Source organism: Adiantum capillus-veneris, chromosome 24 (assembly GCF_014529385.1).
Source record: "Adiantum capillus-veneris isolate H3 chromosome 24, ASM1452938v2, whole genome shotgun sequence".
NCBI classification, from domain to species: Eukaryota; Viridiplantae; Streptophyta; class Polypodiopsida; order Polypodiales; family Pteridaceae; genus Adiantum; species Adiantum capillus-veneris.
In genome coordinates this window covers 73176223-73196261 of record NC_140954.1, presented here as the reverse complement: position 1 = coordinate 73196261, position 20039 = coordinate 73176223, and the positions used below count along the sequence as shown (strand labels likewise).

The 20039-nt window shown below is 44.2% G+C and overlaps 1 pseudogene; it reads left to right on the top strand.

Moving 5' to 3' along the window:
* Positions 1–16856: 16856 nt before the first annotated feature.
* Positions 16857–18971, top strand: LOC147426582 (uncharacterized; annotated as a pseudogene).
* Positions 18972–20039: the final 1068 nt, after the last annotated feature.

The window sequence follows — 20039 nt, the reverse complement described above, 5'->3', positions numbered from 1 at the left end:
GGATGTCGCCTATAGTCTGTGTGTAGATGCGCCCGTGTCGTATGTGACATGCCTCCAAGAACTGTGAGCCATCCTTCGATGTGTAGACAGCCACAAATCAACACTCTGGGAGTGTCGATATCCTCAGCACATGCAGTCGTAGGCCGAAAACCCCAAATTTGCAGAGTCGGATCTGCACCCGTCGAGACCACGTAGTCGAAAATGGCCTGCGCAGACCTTTGTCGAAGCCGAACGGTGGCCGAGATGACCTCAGAATGAAATTCTGACAACACCAAGCCCTTCGGGCTTACCCACAAGATTTGGGGCCGTGTCTTCGCCTGTCGAATTTCACTCCAATCCGAGTTGGTGACTCTAGCCTCCTGCAGTGCTGCCCCGAGCCTCGATCTGAGCTCTGATACCAGTTGAAGGAGTACGAGCGGAAGTGCGATGCGAGAGAGAGAGAGTGCGAGAAGAAGAGCACAATGATATGGTGAACTCGCTCTACTGTAATGTGTAGAGCATAGTGAGTTCTTATTAGGTTTTAACCAAAGAATATGTGTACATACCTGGCGGCCTGCCCACTTACCTGGGCGACCACATTGGGCTTTATACCCCAACAGTATACATAATAGCATAGTAATGAAGATGGAGAAGATGGCAAGATTAAGCATTGAATCATGGATCTTGGTTGGATTTGCATTCATATCCAAGAGTGTTGGTGTAGGCTCTCAACTTATCTACTAGCTTGGAGAAGGAGATGGAGATCTTTTACTTTGCACTTCACACAATGAGTGTGTGTGTGGGGGGGGGGGGGGAGAGTATACCCCCCAAGCAACCCCCCTCCTTGATTTGGTTGACCCCCTCTTCTAGAACTATCTTGCATATGATTGGACCTCCTCAAGCTTGGCCAATCATAGGCTTAGTGCATATCAAGTATCTTGGCCAATCACAGGCTTAATGCATATCAAGTAGCAAGGGTAGTCTTGGGACAAGTGTCCCCCTTTCCCCTTTGAGACAGAGGACTTGATGAATGCACAAAAAATAAAGTTAAATCAACTAATTTATCATTGGACCCCTTGGGTTGTTAACCAATAGGCTTTAGGAACACTATGACGGCAAAATGAAGAGGAGGTTGACAAGTTTCCGTGCTGCTTTCTTTCTACCAAGGATGCCTTGTGTGAGGGTGCATGTGTTCTCTATCTAGCCCCTACAATGAGGGCTCGCCCCCCCTTGTGTAGGGATATACATTGACTTCCGGAGTACCTTACCCCCTCAAGCACCTTAGTCATGGGGCACCTTAGCACCTTATTAATTAAGCACCTCAAGCACCTTAGTCAGCATTCACGACAAGCACCTCAAGCACCTTAGTCAACAAGCATGACAAGCACCTCAAGCATCTTAGTCAGCAAGCACTACAAAGCTTGGGCCGGGGGTTCACACCTCAAGCACAATCCTAGCTTAGCTAAGGTCAAAGGAATTTTAACACTAACCTTTGGAGATCTTCAATGAATCTAACCCTAGGGTCTTTAAGATCCATTAGGTAGCCTTGCTCTTTGACCTATCATCTCTCATTTGGATCACTTTACCATTGGCCCCGTGTTGAGATAGACTTGTAAGCACATGTCTATATTCTATCCCTTATTCCCGTCTATTCTCCCACGTTAAATGATCAGTTTAATATGATAAAATATTTTGGATTGGTTAGATGTTAGATTTTATGACATGTGGAAAGAGCTTGGCATGTAGATTCTAGATCTATAATCTCTGCTCAAATAGGATATCATATATAGGAGTTATGGAAGGCCAAAAATCATAAAGTTGTCCACACTGTTTTTGGGGGAAAAGTACATCCTTTGACCACTCTTACACCTCTCTTACACACCCACCATTCTTGCACACATGGAATGCATCTATTCGTCAAAATCTTAATCACCTCCATAATCTCATGGAAAATAAAGAGGCCCTCCTAGAGCCCATCCTCTTCCTAATGGAGGAATCCTCATTCCCCTGTACAAACAAACACAATTCTCATCAAAATAAGCAAAAGTGAGGCACTGAGACAAACAAAGAGAGAGAGAGAGAGAGAGAGAGAGAGAGAGAGAGAGAGAGAGAGCATGGTGTACTCTACATACAACATGAAGATTGTTGTCGCTCAGAGGCGGTAAGTGCACACACTGATAGCGGGAAAAAGAGCAGTGCAATCGGGTGGCCTCTGTACTCGTGCACACTCCACAAACCACGCCTCATGCAAACAAGCAAAGAACAAAACAAAGGGGGCACCACCCTAAATTAAGAGGTTTAGGGACCTCACACATAGTGCACATAGGCAAGTGAGACTTCTGGCATTATGATGGCATCAAAACATATGGCAAAACACATAGAAACGAAGCTTAGGGACCTTATGTAGCATATATATACACAAGACATCAGCTTAACAATACAACGGCATCTGATCATACATAACAAGGATATAGAGAAGCAAGCCAAGGATGGCATAATCCCTTGTCAAAAACAATCAACCCAGCAAGTAGGTATGATCCTACTAGCAACACATCAATACCTTAGAGAATGATGGCGAGGATGGTGGCCATGGAGCATGAGAGAAGACTCCTTATTTAGGTTTTAGGGCTAGTAATGTAGCATACTAGAGGGAGAGAGAGAGAGAGAGGGAGAGAGAGTAGAGCTCCATCCATAGCTCCTCGTTGTGAGCAATGTCGTCATAGCTTCGTTACTTGGTGAAGTGAGTGAAGTGTTGGTTTTAAGTGAGAGAAGGCCTCCTTATATAGGTTTCTGAGAGGGTTTAGGATTAGGGATAAACATGCTTAAATCCGCTGATTAGGGTTACTTTTTGCTTAGGGTGGTCAACAGATTGAGGTCACCTGATATGTCACCATCAAGATATTCTCTAGAGTGATGTGAGAGGGGAGGGTAAATGCTGATTTTTCTGATTGTGACACATGGGGATAAGGCCTTGACCAGCATTTAAGAGTAGGTAAGGTGGCTGTTGAAACTGGAGGTTCTGCACATGTCAGGGGGGGACCTGCGGGGGGGAGGTGGCAGCTGGGTCCTCTTGAATATCAAATTCTCAAAAAATCCTCAACCATGGCTTCTTTTGACATGTGTTCTTTGAAAAAATCAGCATGTCTCTTTTCAACTCAAAAGTCTTTATCCCTGTTGACTCACCTTTACCATAAGATTTTCTCCTTTTCTCCTCTTGTAACTGCATTGTTGATGCCCAATCACTGCTTCTAGTAACAGTGAACTGTTACCTACCAAATACTTATGGTGCAGTAAAAAATATTTACCATGGGTAAAAAAAGTTACTGTAGGTAAAAAGTGATTTGTATTTACCATGTAGGTGAAAAATATTTACTGTGGTAAAAAATATTTATTGTCGGTAAAAAAGTGAAAACGGAGTATGCTGTGTTGTGAGTCCACACGAACATCCTCGTGTAAATTTCACTAGAAATTCACACCTAGAATGGGCTATTCTGTAAGATATAGGTTGTAGGCATGCATAAGAGCTCGTTCCCACGTATCTTCTGTCCATGGCACTTTTTACTCTTTGGTGCTTGTGAAGTAGATTTTTCTTCTCTTTCGAGATCCCTTGGACTAGAGTATCCTCATCTCCCCAACAACTGACTGTGCCTTTATTGCATCTTCAGAAGGGGTCCTAAAAACCATGCATCATATAGCCCTCCCCCTTAAGCTAGAGGTATTTGATGCCTCTAGCTGTAGGTTGTGCTACAATAGGGTTCTCTTGAATACTTACCCACCTGGTACCAATTGAATTTGCCATGTTACTGCTTTCTTGGCTGATGCACCCTGTTTAGTCCTTTCTGATGAATAATTGTATCCATCCATGACTAACAACTGGTCTCCTAGACCCTTGAAAGCCATACCCCATCCATTGTTAATATCCGCTTTCACTGGTAGCATTCTCTTTTTTTCTTTTTTTCTTCTCTTTTTTTCCTTTTTTTTTTTTTTTTTTTGAAACGACTATGTACATGACTGTTACCTTAGTTGGAGCTCGAATATGATGAGCTCTCCTCTGAACCATCCTTAGCATTGATTTCACCAGCATATGGCTGTGAAAGACGACATTGGTAGGCCTTCAATCGCCAACCATTTACCGGGGTCTGATGTACCTTACCATCTAGGTCACCTAGTTGGTAACTACCATTTGAGAACCTCTGTATCACTACAAAAGGGCCTTCCCACTTAAGCAAGAACTTACCATCCTTCCTGCGATCAAAGAGATTGTCGTATCTGAGCACTAAAGAACCTTCCTTGATACCTTTCTTGACAAGGTTGCGATTGAACTTCTTTCGTTTCTTCTCTGCCTGGGCTGCATAGTACTTCACTGCTGACTCTCGATCTAGCCCTAACCTCTCCAAATCGATGATTCTTCCTTCCACCTGCTTCTCTTGACTATCCTCTTGATGTGCTTTTAGAACTCGGAGGCTTGCTAGCTCCACTTCTATAGGCAATAGTGCCTCTTGCCCGTAAACCAAGTGAAAAGGTGTATACCCCAAGGATGTTTTAAAGGATGTTCTATAGGCCCAAAGTGCTGCATCTAGGTGTTTGTCCCATGCCTTAGGATGTAAATGCACTTGCTTAGTGATGATTTTACATATAAGACCATTTACCTTTTCCACAAGACCATTGCACTGAGGGTAGTATGGTGTAGAGTGCCTGCGCTTGATTTTTAACTTGCTCATCAATTGCCCGACTAAATCAGCTCGAAATCCCGGTCCCCTATCCGAGAGAATCTCCAAAGGTGTGCCAAAACAGAAACAAAGGCATTCAAAAATGAAATCACTCACGTCCTTGGCTGTGATGCGCTTTGTGGGACGAGCTTCTGCCCATCTGGTCATGTACTCCACCCCCATAATGATGTATTCCTTCCCTGATTGAGTGCAAGGTAGTGGCCCTATTGCATCTATCCCCCATTTTTCAAATGGCCCATAGGTTTTGATTGGATGCTGATTTTCATGGGTAAGACGCCTTGGTCTAGCTTTTTGGCAAACCTCACATGTGCGGCACCAATGTTGTACATCTCGATGGAGGCTTGGCCACATGAACCCTACTTGTAAAATCTTTCTGCTAGTAATCTCTTGTGCAAAGTGGCCACCACACACACCTTCATGACAACTAAACAAAATATCCTTTATCTCTTGGGATGCAGGAACTCTCCTTAAGACAACATCTTTCCCTCTACAATACAAGTCCTCATTCACTAAGCTATAGCTGGTAGCCTTTTTTGCCAACCACCTACATTCACTTTTACTCATACCAGAGGGTGCTTCACAATGCTCAAGAAAGTAAAGTAAATCATGCAGCTCCTCCTTTCCCTGGTATAAAGGACTTTTCACAAGGATAGCACCTACTATGAGAGTTTTTAGTTCTTCACCTGCTAAGGCATCTGCTTCTCGATTTTGATCTCTAGGTACAAAGTGCATTCGAACTTCTTTAAAACCCTTCAACAAGGCCTTTGCTTCCCTCATCTTAACAGACAATTTGTCATTTTTACAGGCCCATACACCAACCATTTGCTTAACAATCAACATGGAGTCACCAAAAACATTTAGCTTTGTGATGCCCTGAGAAAGACAACATTGCAACCCTAAAACAAGGGCATGGTACTCTGCCTCATTGTTAGAATGAACCTCTTTTAGATGAAACCCTTTTGCAAAGATCTTCTCCTTCTCTGGACCTAATATTACTATGCCTGCTGATGCCTTGTCTTTGGTCCTCTTGTAAGCCCCATCAAAATACAGACTGTGTGCTCCCAGTAGAACTTCAGGCTCCAGGATAGGCGGTACCTTACTAGGTGCCTCTTTCTTGGCCTTCTCATAACACCTTTGTGTGAGGACATCTGCCAAACAAGCACGGGTGGAATCCTCTACTTGTAGTGTGTAGTCAAACTCTTGAAGCTGCACCACCCACTTTGCTATTCTTTGAGACAATTCCATGTGTTGTAGGGAATATGGAAAAACCTCCTCAGTTGTGATCACCACAAATTGTCTCGGAAGTAAGTAAGCCCGAAACTTCTCCACTGCAAACTTAAGAGCTAGCACCAATTGCTCAGTTGCGCTGAAACCCTTTTCAGCAGCTGTCATCACTCTACTAGAGAAGTAGACTGGTCTCATGAGAGATGTCTTTGGGTCTTTTTGCATCAAGACAACTCCTAGAGCTTCTGGACCTACACTAGGATTTACATAGAATAATTCACCCCATGTGGGTTGTAGGACGACAGGCAATGAGCTCAAAATGGTTTTAACTTCTTGAAAGCACCTTTCACCCTCCTCACTCCATGTCAATGTAGTGTGTTTAGTGAGCTGCTGCAAAGGATAGATTTCCTGAGAAAGGAGATGTATGAATCGTCCCATGTAGCGAACCTTTTGAATGAAGGAGACTAGTTGCTTCACGTTTGAAGGAGTAGGTAAAGCTAACAATGTCTTTACCTTTTCAGGGTCAGCCTCAATACCATCTTGAGACACAACATGGCCTAGTAGAGTGACCTTGCTCTCACCTATGTGACACTTGTCTTTATTCAATTGCCCACCCAATTGGGCCAGACGGGTGAAACCTTCATCAACCTTGGACAGATGTACTTCCCTAGAGCTGTAAATGCAAAAATCATCAATGAAGACTCGTATGGACTTACCAAAGTAAGGTTGAAACACCAAGTTCATAAACCTCTGGAAAGTAGCTGGGGCATTAGTTAAACCAAAAGGCATAACTCTATAAGCAAAACACCCCCAAGATGTTATGAAGGTAGTCTTTCTTTGGTCTTCATCTGCAATTCTGATTTGGAAGTAGCCTGAGTACCCATCACACACTGTGTACCTTTCATGACCAGCCACTTCATTTAGTATTTCATCTTGAAAAGGCAAAGGAAAATGGTCCCTTTTTGTGGCTGCGTTTAGAGGCTTGTAATCCACACATACCCTCCACTTCCCATTTTTCTTTGGTGCTACCACAACTGGAGACACCCACTCAGAATCTTCCACTGGGTAGATAAAGCCTGCCTTGAGTAATCTTTTTACTTCTTTTAAGAGTGCATCTTGTTGCACTAGCCCTAATCTCCTTAGCCTTTGCACCACTGGTTTGGCACCTTCCTTTAATTGGATATGGTGTTGGGTTACCGTCACTCCTTTAATGTGCTCGTAATCAGTTATAAAGAGGCCAGCATGCTTCTTTAGTACCTGCAAATAGGGTTCTCTCTCTTCTTCTAGTAGGTCCTTAGCTAGCATCTCCTCTAAGCCTGTGGCTTCTTCCTTGTTTAGAGAGTCTTGACCACCTTCTCCTTCTGGGTTTCCCAGTATTATACCCATGACTTCCAAAGAGCTAGCATCCTCCTCAGATGACTCATCCTCAGATGAAGAGCAACTGCTTGTTCTCCATTCATCCATAGAAGTCTCCATCTCTAGGTCTTGTTGTCTACCCTGCTTCATGTCATACACAATTTTTTGTTGCTTGCCACCTACCTTATGATTTGGTCGCAACTCAAGGGAACCTGTCTCCAAATCTTGCCTAGCTTTCATAGCCATAAGACAAGGTCTTCCAAGGATTAGCGGATAGCCCTCCCCCTTAGTTGGGATCACATAAGCATCAATTGAGATTGACACACCAAAAGCTGAAACCTTCACTCCATTAACCTTTCCCACACAAGTCACCCTTACATTATTTTCCATCTTAGCTTGTAAGGAAGTTTGCTCGTTTACTTCCAAACCCAACCTGTGCATTAATTTCTCTGTCATAACACAAATCTCGGCTCCACCATCTACGTACACATTGGAGACTCGCTGACTCTTAATCTCTGCATCAATGACTGGCACGATATCCTTCATGCCTCTTGCACTAATAGACCCAACTGACTTTGCCTTAGCCCTCTTGGTGCTGACCATCTTAGACCAGGTTCTACGCATCTTTGGGGAAAGGTGGAGGAGTTGCTGCCATGAAATCTTTGGTCCTTGATTACTCACATCTGCTACCAGGTCGTAAGGTATGGATCCTACCCCAAGTGGAAAGTCTTCTACTCCTATGTGCCTCCTTGACTTACTCTTCCTTTTCTTGTCTCCTATCACTTGGGAGGAACCCTCATTCCCTTTATCCGGCTCTGAAGCTTCCATTTCATCAGTTCTTTGTCTCCTAACTCTCTTTATTGGCATGGCAACAGCTTCCTCCATTTTTTCTTTCCCTTTATCCTTACCATTGTCAAGACTTATGACAGAGACAGCCCTGTCCTCCCCTCCCGATGGTAGTGGAGGGATCTCTGCTGGTGCTTGTGGTGGTGGAGGAGGGGGTCTCAATATTTGGATTGGTGGAGCCACGTGTGCATTTTGTCCATTTAGTGGCCTAGCTCGAGGAGGAGTGACTTGCTGGCGAGGAGGCCGTCTTTGATTACCATTTCCTTGATAGCGTCGTGGATGGGGGCAATAATACATGCCGTGACCTACCTCTCCATAGTTGTAGCAAATGTACTCACGTGCTTGCCTTTGTCCTTCTTGTCTATTTCGTTCATTTCCTGGCTGGGGAGCCCTTACACCTTGAACCAAATTGATGGACAGGCTCTCTAGTTGATTGGTGATTTGTTGAAGTAATTCTTGTTGAGAGGACTCTTGGTCTGTTGCTCCTGTCCCTGCTACTACCCTTGCCGTAGGTTGAGCTAGCGGTGGAGGCTCCATTCCCCCTTGTAGTTGAGCTTGGAATTTTAACTTCCTATCCTTCTCCCTTGCATAAGTCATAGCTTTATCAAAGGTATCTGGGAATTTACCTTTTACCTTTTCTCGAAGGATGGGGTAAAGCCCTGCCAGGAAACAGTCCTTCTTTAGGCATTCTGGCGCCCTTTCTCCTTCACCTAGTGATGCACACCATTTCTCCCACAGGTTGGAAAACTTTCCTTCATAGCTTCTATAGTCATTGGGTGATGTTTGGCGTAGCTCTAAGAGCTGTCTCCATATCTCCTCTGGAGGCTCATGGCGGCGAAATTCTTCGATGAAGGCCATCTTTAAGGACTCCCAGTCTCTTCTTTCTTCAGGTGCCAAAGTTTGATACCATAATTTTGCACCTTCCCTCAAGACCAAAGGAAAGGCTCTTAACTTAGTAGCTTCGTCATCCCTTCCCGATACCAGAAAGGCCATTTCCAAATTATCCAAAAAGTCTGGAGCAACCTCCCCAGGCTTACCATAAAAATTAGGGAAGGCCATAAGTGAGAGAGTAAACAATTACACAAACAGCTCCAATTTATTTTAAAATAGAGTATGGTAATTACAATTTGGAGCTTTAGCACAACTTAGCTCAAAATAGGATGAAGATCGACACATCAAAGGAATGGTAATAGTCTAGTAAGGGTAGAATGACAGGATGAGGAGAGCGCAAGATTTCCCCAAGTCTCTCGGCTCCAAACAACAGGGCTATTCTTTGCTGATAAAAGATTTTTCTATCAATACAAATATTCACACGGATATGACGCACAAGATGGAAAGGAAACATGCGGGGATCATCATTCTCATTATTGGCATCCATACTTACACACAAGAGCCTAGCTTAGTTGCACCACCTTGGGACCAATGAGCCTGATCAGCCACAGAAGGTCAGCACCTCGGATCACTTCGACTCTTCCTGATGCATCTGTGAAGACGTAAGGCGTGATGGCAACACTTTGTACAATGCTGAGCCTTTTAGCAAGCAACAATTGGATGCTATTACCATAATCAGCATGACGAATGAAAGTGACACCATTAATGTGCAGCACATCATCAACTAAGATAGTTTCCTTAGATTGAGATAACTTCTTGAAAATTAGCAGCAAAGGTAGGGCAGGGAGGCTTTTCACCCGGTCTCCAAAGCACTTTGGACAATATCCAAAGTGATCTTCACGCGGACAGGAGGTTGGCTTGGGATTGGTGGTGTCTGGATTCACAAAGTGCACTGGGAGCACTCGCAGACGGGTGGCAATCTTGTAGGCAAGCCTTCGTCTCTTTGCTTCAGGAGGATTTAGGGGTGAGAGTCGTGGTTGCAAGTTGGAGGTTGAAGTTGGTTGCTCACTAGCCTTTTTCTTGCATGTAGTGGTCATGTAATCCCTTATTAATGAGATTAAGCCAAATGTTACCTTACGCTTGAGCACGCGCTGCGGCCTTGGGCCACTTAGGTGTAGAGGTGATCTTCCTCCTCTTAGTCGGCTCCTCAGGAAAGAGAGGTCTGGTGATGCTTTCTCTTCCCATAATGTGTGTCACAGTACCTTCGTGTATGTTGATGTAGAATATTTCAAGCTCGTGTGCGTTGGAGGTTTCTGGAGCACTCATAGGTCGAGAGGAGAGGTATATCAAGCTCTTCTTCTTACTCTCCTTTGTTGGCGACGATCACGAACAAGGCATGTAGAAGAACTTACTTCTTGAATTTCAATGACAGTGCAACCTGGTAACAAGACCTCGATGAAAGCTTTTAAGGCCTCTAAAGCCTCCTCCTCTTCTGTTCTCCAATTTGCAAACTCCTCACACCATTCGTCCATGTTGTAGATTGCACATCTTCATTGCTTGTGGACTGAAGGTTTGTGTAGCCCTCCTCAGTGGGGGCACCAAAATGATAGCGGGAAAAAGAGCAGTGCAATCGGGTGGCCTCTGTACTCGTGCACACTCCACAAACCACGCCTCATGCAAACAAGCAAAGAACAAAACAAAGGGGGCACCACCCTAAATTAAGAGTTTTAGGGACCTCACACATAGTGCACATAGGCAAGTGAGACTTCTGGCATTATGATGGCATCAAAACATATGGCAAAACACATAGAAACGAAGCTTAGGGACCTTATGTAGCATATATATACACAAGACATCAGCTTAACAATACAACGGCATCTGATCATACATAACAAGGATATAGAGAAGCAAGCCAAGGATGGCATAATCCCTTGTCAAAAACAATCAACCCAGCAAGTAGGTATGATCCTACTAGCAACACATCAATACCTTAGAGAATGATGGCGAGGATGGTGGCCATGGAGCATGAGAGAAGACTCCTTATTTAGGTTTTAGGGCTAGTAATGTAGCATACTAGAGGGAGAGAGAGAGAGAGAGGGAGAGAGAGTAGAGCTCCATCCATAGCTCCTCGTTGTGAGCAATGTCGTCATAGCTTCGTTACTTGGTGAAGTGAGTGAAGTGTTGGTTTTAAGTGAGAGAAGGCCTCCTTATATAGGTTTCTGAGAGGGTTTAGGATTAGGGATAAACATGCTTAAATCCGCTGATTGGGGTTACTTTTTGCTTAGGGTGGTCAACAGATTGAGGTCACCTGATATGTCACCATCAAGATATTCTCTAGAGTGATGTGAGAGGGGAGGGTAAATGCTGATTTTTCTGATTGTGACACATGGGGATAAGGCCTTGACCAGCATTTAAGAGTAGGTAAGGTGGCTGTTGAAACTGGAGGTTCTGCACATGTCAGGGGGGGACCTGCGGGGGGGAGGTGGCAGCTGGGTCCTCTTGAATATCAAATTCTCAAAAAATCCTCAACCATGGCTTCTTTTGACATGTGTTCTTTGAAAAAATCAGCATGTCTCTTTTCAACTCAAAAGTCTTTATCCCTGTTGACTCACCTTTACCATAAGATTTTCTCCTTTTCTCCTCCTGTAACTGCATTGTTGATGCCCAATCACTGCTTCTAGTAACAGTGAACTGTTACCTACCAAATACTTATGGTGCAGTAAAAAATATTTACCATGGGTAAAAAAAGTTACTGTAGGTAAAAAGTGATTTGTATTTACCATGTAGGTGAAAAATATTTATTGTAGGTAAAAAATATTTACTGTCAGTAAAAAAGTGAAAACGGAGTATGTTGTGCTGTGAGTCCACACGAACATCCTCGTGTAAATTTCACTAGAAATTCACACCTAGAATGGGCTATTCTGTAAGATATAGGTTGTAGGCATGCATAAGAGCTCGTTCCCACGTATCTTCTGTCCATGGCACTTTTTACTCTTTGGTGCTTGTGAAGTAGATTTTTCTTCTCTTTCGAGATCCCTTGGACTAGAGTATCCTCATCTCCCCAACAACTGACTGTGCCTTTATTGCATCTTCAGAAGGGGTCCTAAAAACCATGCATCAACACTTATTTCTTGCTCTGTCCACACCAGGTGCAGGAAACTGAATCATCACGTGGAACATTTCTTGCTCTGTAGCTTCACATGCAGTGATGTGAGGAGCCAACCCATGAGTGAGAATCTATTGCATCATGGAAAGGAGAGGTTCAAAACATGATTCCTTCTTGCCGTACCCTTTTGCATTTCTTTGAGATTTTCCACATCTCCAATAAATATAGACAAGGGAACAAATGAAGCCTTAGAAGCACCTCAAAACCACCTAGATAAGTCCTGAAAATTGACCACCTTTTCATGTTATCACCTAGAGAGTCTTCTCCAGTTTGGAAGCTAGCACCCATTGGCCCATCAAAGAACTATAATTTGGGAATTTCTTGAAGGGACAATGCCCCTATCATTCTTTTAACACATGAGTACCCCTTTACTCAAGTGGGGAAATGACAGGCGCCGTCATTTCTCCCTAGTACAATTTGCCTTCAAAAGTATTTGCCCCGTGGGGTGCATGGGAATCGAGCCATGAAAGACTACCACATCATCACCTTGCTTGGGCTCACTCACTGCCAAAACTGGCCACCATTTTCCCGCATGCACCTAGAGCCGCCAACTGTGCAACCCATGCAGCGCCCTACATGGACGCCATGTCCAACAAGTTCCGTAAGCTCCCTCTCTTCCACTTTATACCCATATGGGGACACTGCTTTGTCCTTTATACCCTATTGCCTAAATCCGAATACTATATGTGGGACAAACCCCCTATCATGTGGCTTGGGGTGGTTTTCACTCCAATGACCCTAAGTTCACCAAGAAGCTTTAAAAACTTTACTTTTTCTCCCTCCCAACTTTTGTCTACTGCCATTTGGTGCACAACTATGCGGTGACTGGCCCGTAAAACTTTCTCGGGAACTTATTTTACCAACTTCAATCCCTATGGGCCTTGCCGCATTTCAAGATTCTTGAGCTCGCAAACCCAAGCTACCAAACTCATAAAAAAAACATCTATCACCGCCGTTGTTTGCCAACTTCACCCCAACATAACTTACTGACCGGGTATCCCCCATAAAATTGATATTTTGAGCTTCACCTTTTGAGACCTGGTCAAGGCCCAAAAACTACAAGATGGCATGTCTCCCAATGAAATCAATTTGGCCCATAACTGGCCCCCAAAAAATCTTTGACTGGCCATATCTTGCGTGTTTGAGCTCCAATTGTGGATCTGAACAGACTGGTTGCTCCATAACTTGAGTGCTTTGCATCTATCCCTTTACATCAGCTCTGGCCATCTATCCCCATTTTCCTTGTCCGTCATGGATTTGCAAAACATTCCAACTTTGGATAGCCATAACTTTCACACCGACACTTCGTTTGAGTGGCCATATGGCCCACCTTCTAGAGCACCCCGAATACTACATTCCACCACATAGTTCCATCACTTTGAACACATGTAATTGTCATCCAATTGGCCCTTTCTAGATAATTTTTTGCCTAAAAAAAGTCACCAACCATACATTTCAACCACCACTTTCCTACCGAGGGCATTGACACCTGCTTTAGCACTCCGAACTGCACTCACATGCACCCATAGCACTGCATAGGCCACTTCACAAGATCGACCAGCTTTGGTTGCACCATCATTGCCGAACCCCCTAGTTAAACATTCATGTTCAGCCACAAGCATATGTACAAGACTTAAGAGCTATCACATCAAACTTGGAACCAAACATACTTGCAAACCACAATCATATGTACAAAAGCTTGAACCCCTCCACACTTTATGTTCCTCAAGGGGTTTGCCCACCCCCTTGGCTACAATTTGATGAACATCAGGCATTATGTCCCTGTCAAAGTACATCTTGAGCCGTACACCATTCACCCTGTTCCTAAGAAGTTTTCTGTTTGCCCTTACTACCTGGTAGGTCCCATTGGAAAAGGCCTTTTGTACTTTATATGGACCCTTAAATTTATTTTGGAATGTGAAGTCCAAGTAGCTTTCATATTCATCACCAGATCTCCTTGCTATATCCCCTTGTCAAGTAGACTTTGATTGATCTTTGCAACCCGCTTCTCTTGCTGCTTCCTATCTTGTAAAACCTTTTGTTGGGTGGCATTGATGTGTCATACCCTTCAAAGCACCTTAATGTGCATGCACTGGTAGCACTACCTCGACCATACCATAAACTAACTCAAAGGGAATAAAGTTTGTAGCCACCTTGTAGGATGTCCTGTATGCCCACAAGGACTTTTCCAGCTTCACCTCCCACTCTGCCTCCTATTTGTAGACATATTCCGTGAGCATTTTAATGATTTTTCCACTGGTAATTTCCACTAGAGCATTGCATTGGGGATGATAGGGCAAAGAAAACCTATGTTGAATGCCAAGCCTCTCGACCAATGTACGCATTAGTTTGCTCTTGGATCCCTGGCTCCTATCTGGAATGAGCACCCACAGTAATCCAAAATGGAAACAAATGTGATAAAAGATAGATTGTGCCACAACATGTGCATTTACCTCATTAAACGCCTTGGCCTCAACCCACTTGGTGAGGTAGTCAATGGCCACCACAATATAATTTTTCCCACTTGCTGACTTAGGGAGAGGGCCGATGGCATTCAATCCCCACTTCTCAAAAACACTCTAGGCTAATAGCTCCTTGTGACTCTAGTTTTAGCCTCCTTCCCCCCATGGTCTGACATTCATGATAGGTTTTGCATCAATAATGTACATCACGTACCATTGAAGGCCACCAAACACCTACTCTTAACACTTAAAACAACACTTGGCCCTTACCTTGATGTCTACTTTCTTCATGGCATTGCTCCAACCACCCATGCCTATCTGTGTTAGTGTGTCACCGTGACGGACGTCTGTATCATAGTTATCTGACACTAACATAATGTCAATACTCAAGGAAGTGACTCGGATGGGGCACAGAGATTCTTTAAGATTGTCAATCCTCAAGAAGTGAACCTATTAAGCTTACACAACAACTCAACAAGAAAACCACCACTCACCTATCCTACCAAGTCTAGTCACAATTTGACAAGGTGCCAAAATCACAATCCATCATGAAAAAGGTCCTAGAAACTATGATAGAACAATCCAAAAAGGTCTTTCTATGGTTTTGGAACACTCATCTATGGTCAAAACGTCAAAAAACAATGATTTAAGTACACAAATTTGATGATTAGGCTCACTAACGCTGTTTGGAGTTTTTTGGTTTGATGTTTGCCAGCCCATGTATATATGGTGTGCTTGATTTTCCCACTTTTGAGTGTGCTAAGGCTGCTTGTACAGTGCTAGGCAATGTTAGTCTCTGATGCGTGCTCTTGGATCTCATCAGCAGAGGAACCATGGAGCCTCTCTTTTCTTCCCCCACCATCCTCATGCCTATAAACGACCCCTGTAAGGTTATCTTCGAAAGTATGCCGCCAAAAGCATGTCAGAAAGTGACCTTATCTTCAGAGCTGTTCCGACTTCACATTACTTGTGATATGGTTTCTCACATGCATCACATGCAGGTTCATGCCAGAATTCAATTTTTGATGCTCCTTTTTCTAAATGGCCTTACGGTAGTTCGGTCGAGCAAATTACAAAAGCTTTGGTGAGAGGTGAAATTGGTGAATTAGCACGAGTTGAACTGTAATGTCAGAATTTGGCAAGTGGCGAGTAATGATGGGAGGTATGGGTCAGGGTGTGCAGAGCCGCCAGAGAGTGAAAAAGGAAAAAAAGGTTCCATGCTGCCGCAAGCTGGTGAGGGGGGAATGAAGCCGTGCTGAAAAGGGAAAGAGGCACGCAATCTGGAGGGGCTGCAGGTGTTGCGACCTGAGAGAGGAGAAGGGCGACGACCTGCAAGAGAGGAGAAGATTGCAGAAGACAAAAAGGCTGCTACTCAGTGAAGAGGGGGCCGAGTAGGAAAAGGCAAGCTCGCCCGGAATTAGAGCAAGTGAAGGGGGGCGAGCCTGAACAAAACCAAGGAAGGGAGGGGCATCTACAGAAGCTCACAAGGAACAGCAGGAGGTCGCCATAGAGAGAGACAAGTAAGGGTTGGGGACTTCATTCAAAGGAGTGCAGCTTGAAGCAGCTCGCCATTCAAGGGGACACAATGAGGGAGGCTCTTCGTGGGATCTCACAACGGGTGCTAGGTTTTTATGCCAAGCCGAGAAGAGGAGGATCAAAGCTGGACGCTGCCTTGGAGAGGTGGTGGCAATTTGCCTCAGCCGTGTGAGTCAGAAGTTTGGGCATCAATGCTAAGGGAAGCCGAGAAACAAGAGGCGTGACCAGCTTGATGACTAAGAAGCATCATGCATGCCGTAAGGTGACCCTGTTGCCTGTGAGTAAGTAAAGCTCAAGGAGAGTAGATCCCAATCAGGGCAAAAATAAGGGTAGCCAGGGCCGGTCATCACTGCAAGAGAGAGCAGCCTCAAGGACGTGAGCAGGAAAAGAAGGCCGAGAGAGGGCTCTAAAAGCCACGTGAGAAGGAAGTGGGCTTGGGGGGCCTAGTATTGCAAAGGGCGCAATTACATATAATAGGAGAGTTGAGAGCTCCCTTATACAGGTGGGACATAAAGAGGATGGCACCATCAATAAGGTGGCACACAGCGTGAGCTGCATAACAAGGGAGTGGCTTCAAGGAAGGAGGGCTGGGGCTCGTCAGTAACCAACCGAGGCTGGTGAGGCATGCAAGTACCCAATTCGAAGAGAGAGATATGTACAGAGTGACTGGAGCTTGAAGGGGGGCCAGCTTATTGGGGCTTTCTCTTTCTCTCTCTCTTTTCATCTAGCACCCAACTAAGGGGTGACAGAAGACCGGAATAGCTCTTGTTGAATCTTTTTACTTCGTTGATCTAATTGTTCAATCGAAATATGAGGGTGACTTTGGTAGTAGTCTTTATTTAGAGCTCAGGGCTTTTGGGTTTGTATACATGTTTGCTATTCTGAACTGACAGAGAGGCCTAGCTATAGAGGTTTGTGTCTTGACTTTCTTCTGTCATGTTTTTGGTGCCCCGCCACTGAGGAGCTAGTTTGAGTACCTTCAGATAGAGATTTGGGAGGTGGTTACATATTCAAAAGCGAAAAGGTTGATCAAGATTTCAAATGGATGCAAGTGAGGTCTATCATCTATATTGTTTTTGTGGAAGGAAAGGTGAAGATGTACAGTCATGGGTGGCTTTGGCTGATGATTTATTTTTGGAGCTTGGCATGTATGATGATGAGGAAAGGGCTGATTTTATGTATCAAGGCTTGTGCAAAGATGCTTTGCAGTTTTACAAAAGTCTTCTTAGACATGTGCAATACAATTGGGAATTGATGAAGGTTGCTTTGCTTAAGCGTTATGTAGAGCTCGAGGTGCCGGCCATGCATTCTCGATACTTTTATGGTACAAATGAGGAATGCAAATAGTCTTGGATTGCACAAGTGGAAGAAGAAATGACACATCTTCACATAGTAGATGATGAGGCAAGAGCAGATTTTTCTTCCCAGGGATTGTGTAGTAATGCTTTAGTCGTTATCCATATGCTTCCTGATGATTGGCGCCATAATTGTTTGGCTTTGAAGTTTTCATTGCTAATGCGATATTGGAGCTGCCAAAGCCCAAGGATCCAATAGAGAGTTCTCTTGTCGTTACTTTTCAGTCATTGCAAAATGAGTTTTGGGGAATGTTGCAGAGTCCATTTGATGTTGATGCATATTGTGATGATAATGCGTATCATCTATCAGATTTTCATGTAGATAGAGGTTTACAAATGGTTGATGAGGCTTCAGTCAAGTTGTTTGATGGTGATGATTTATCTGAGAGTGGCTATTGTAGCGGTTTGGAATCTGATGATTATAGTGCAAGCTTGTTCTCTGCTACTGGCAAGTCTATGGATTGTATTCCAGTTAATGGAGCATTTACTGATGAGGGGTATTCTTGTGATGACTCTATGATATTTGACCTCTCTCCATACACGAGAAGCATCAGATCAGGATGTCCAGATGAAGCTTGCAATGCTAAGGAAGGGAATCAGGCTTTGGAATCCTTTGATGTAAGGGAAGATTCATGTAGGGAAACTTATCATAAATATAATGCATGTGACCCTTCCTGTGATGCTTGTCAGCTTACAAGTTCTTTGCTTCTTGCTACTGATGCTGTGACTGAGCAAAGCGATGATGCTCTTGATGCATCCTCTAAGTACAATGTAGTGTTTGTAGATGATCAACCTTTGTCTCATGACGAAGAGGCTTCTGATCGAGGTTCTAGCCAGCCTGCTTTTATGTATAGAGATGTGGATATTCATGATGTGGGTTCATCTCAAACCCCTAGTGTGGATACATTTGCTGATGATGAAGCAGATTGGGGCTTTGATTTACCTGTTGTAGAAATGGATGCAGATATGACCAGCTATGTCAAAAAGGCTTCTGAGAGATTGTGAATTTTAAGAGGAACTGATCAGACATATAATTGTGGGATGTTGAATACACTGTTTTTCCGTGAAGTTGAGGGTGCTGGTAGCAATAAAGGAGAGTCTAATGCTGAGCAAATTTATGATGAATTTGGTAGTAGTGAGGTGCTTCTCAATAAGGTGGATTTGGTTGCTGAATTTGGTCATGTATGCTCCGACATGGTGAGCTGGTCTGAGACCGATAGCGAGAGTAGTCAAAAGGGGCAGTCAAATGAATGTACGGATGTAATAGCACTTGAGGCCAAAGTCAATATGATGTTACAAGAATTGCCAGATGTTTGTCAGCATCAGTCGTCCCCGGGTGAAAAGTCTGTATATGAGGTGTATCCATATAATTCTCCTGGTCATGAAGACAAACTGCAAACACAAAAAATCATTTTATGCAATAGTGCTGATGTTTATGAAACTGCACCTGCATTGCTGCTCTTTGAATATTTTTGTCTTGCTTTGATTATGTGGGATTTGCCTACCTTTGTGTGGGATCCAGGTGGAAGGTTATGAGCATCTCCTATTGTTCTTGCTGAGCATGAATGCTCGAGCAGGCTAGAGGGGTTGGCAAACTATGTTCGGAGTTTTTTGGTTTGATGTTTGCCAGTCCATGTATTTATGGTGTGCTTGATTTTCCCACTTTTGAGTGTGCTAAGGCTGCTTGTACAGTGCTAGGCAATGTTAGTCTCTAATGCGTGCTCTTGGCTCTCATCATCAGAGGAACCATGGCGCCTCTCTTTTTTCCCCCCACCATCCTCATGCCTATAGATGACCCTTGTAAGGTTATCTTTGAAAGTGTGCCACCAAAAGCATGTCAGAAAGTGACCCTATCTTCAGTGCTGTTCCGAGTTCACATTACTTGTGATATGGTTTCTCACATGCAGGTTCGTGCTAGAATTCAATTTCTGATGCTCCTTTTTCTGAATAGCCTTACGGTAGTTCGGTCGAGCAAAAATTACAAAAGCTTTGGTGAGAGGTGACTTAGCACGAGTTGAATTGTAATGTCAAAATTTGGCAAGTAGTGATGGGCAGTATGGGTCAGGGCGTGCAAAGCCGCCAGAGAGTGAAAAAGGGACAAAAGGGTCCATGCTGCCGCGAGCTGGTGAGGGGGGAATGAAGCCGTGCTAAAAAGGGCAAGAGGCACGCAATCTAGAGGGGCTGCAGGTGTTGCAACCTGAAGGGTGACGACCTGCAAGAGGGGAGAAGATTGCAGAAGACAAAAAGGCCGCTACATAGTGAAGAGGGGGCCGAGTAGGAAAAGGCAAGCTCACCTGGAATTAGAGCAGGTGAAGGGGGCGAGCTTGAACAAAACCAAGGAAGGGAGGGACAACTATAGAAGCTCACAAGGAATAGCAAGAGGTCGTCATAGAGAGAGACAAGTAAGGGTTGGGGACTTCATTCAGAGGAGTGCAGCTTGAAGGAGATCGCTATTCAAGGGTACACAGTGAGGGAGGCTCTTCTTGGGATCTCACAAGGGGTGCTAGGTTTTTATGCCAAGCCGAGAAGAGGAGGATCAAAGCTGGACGTTGCC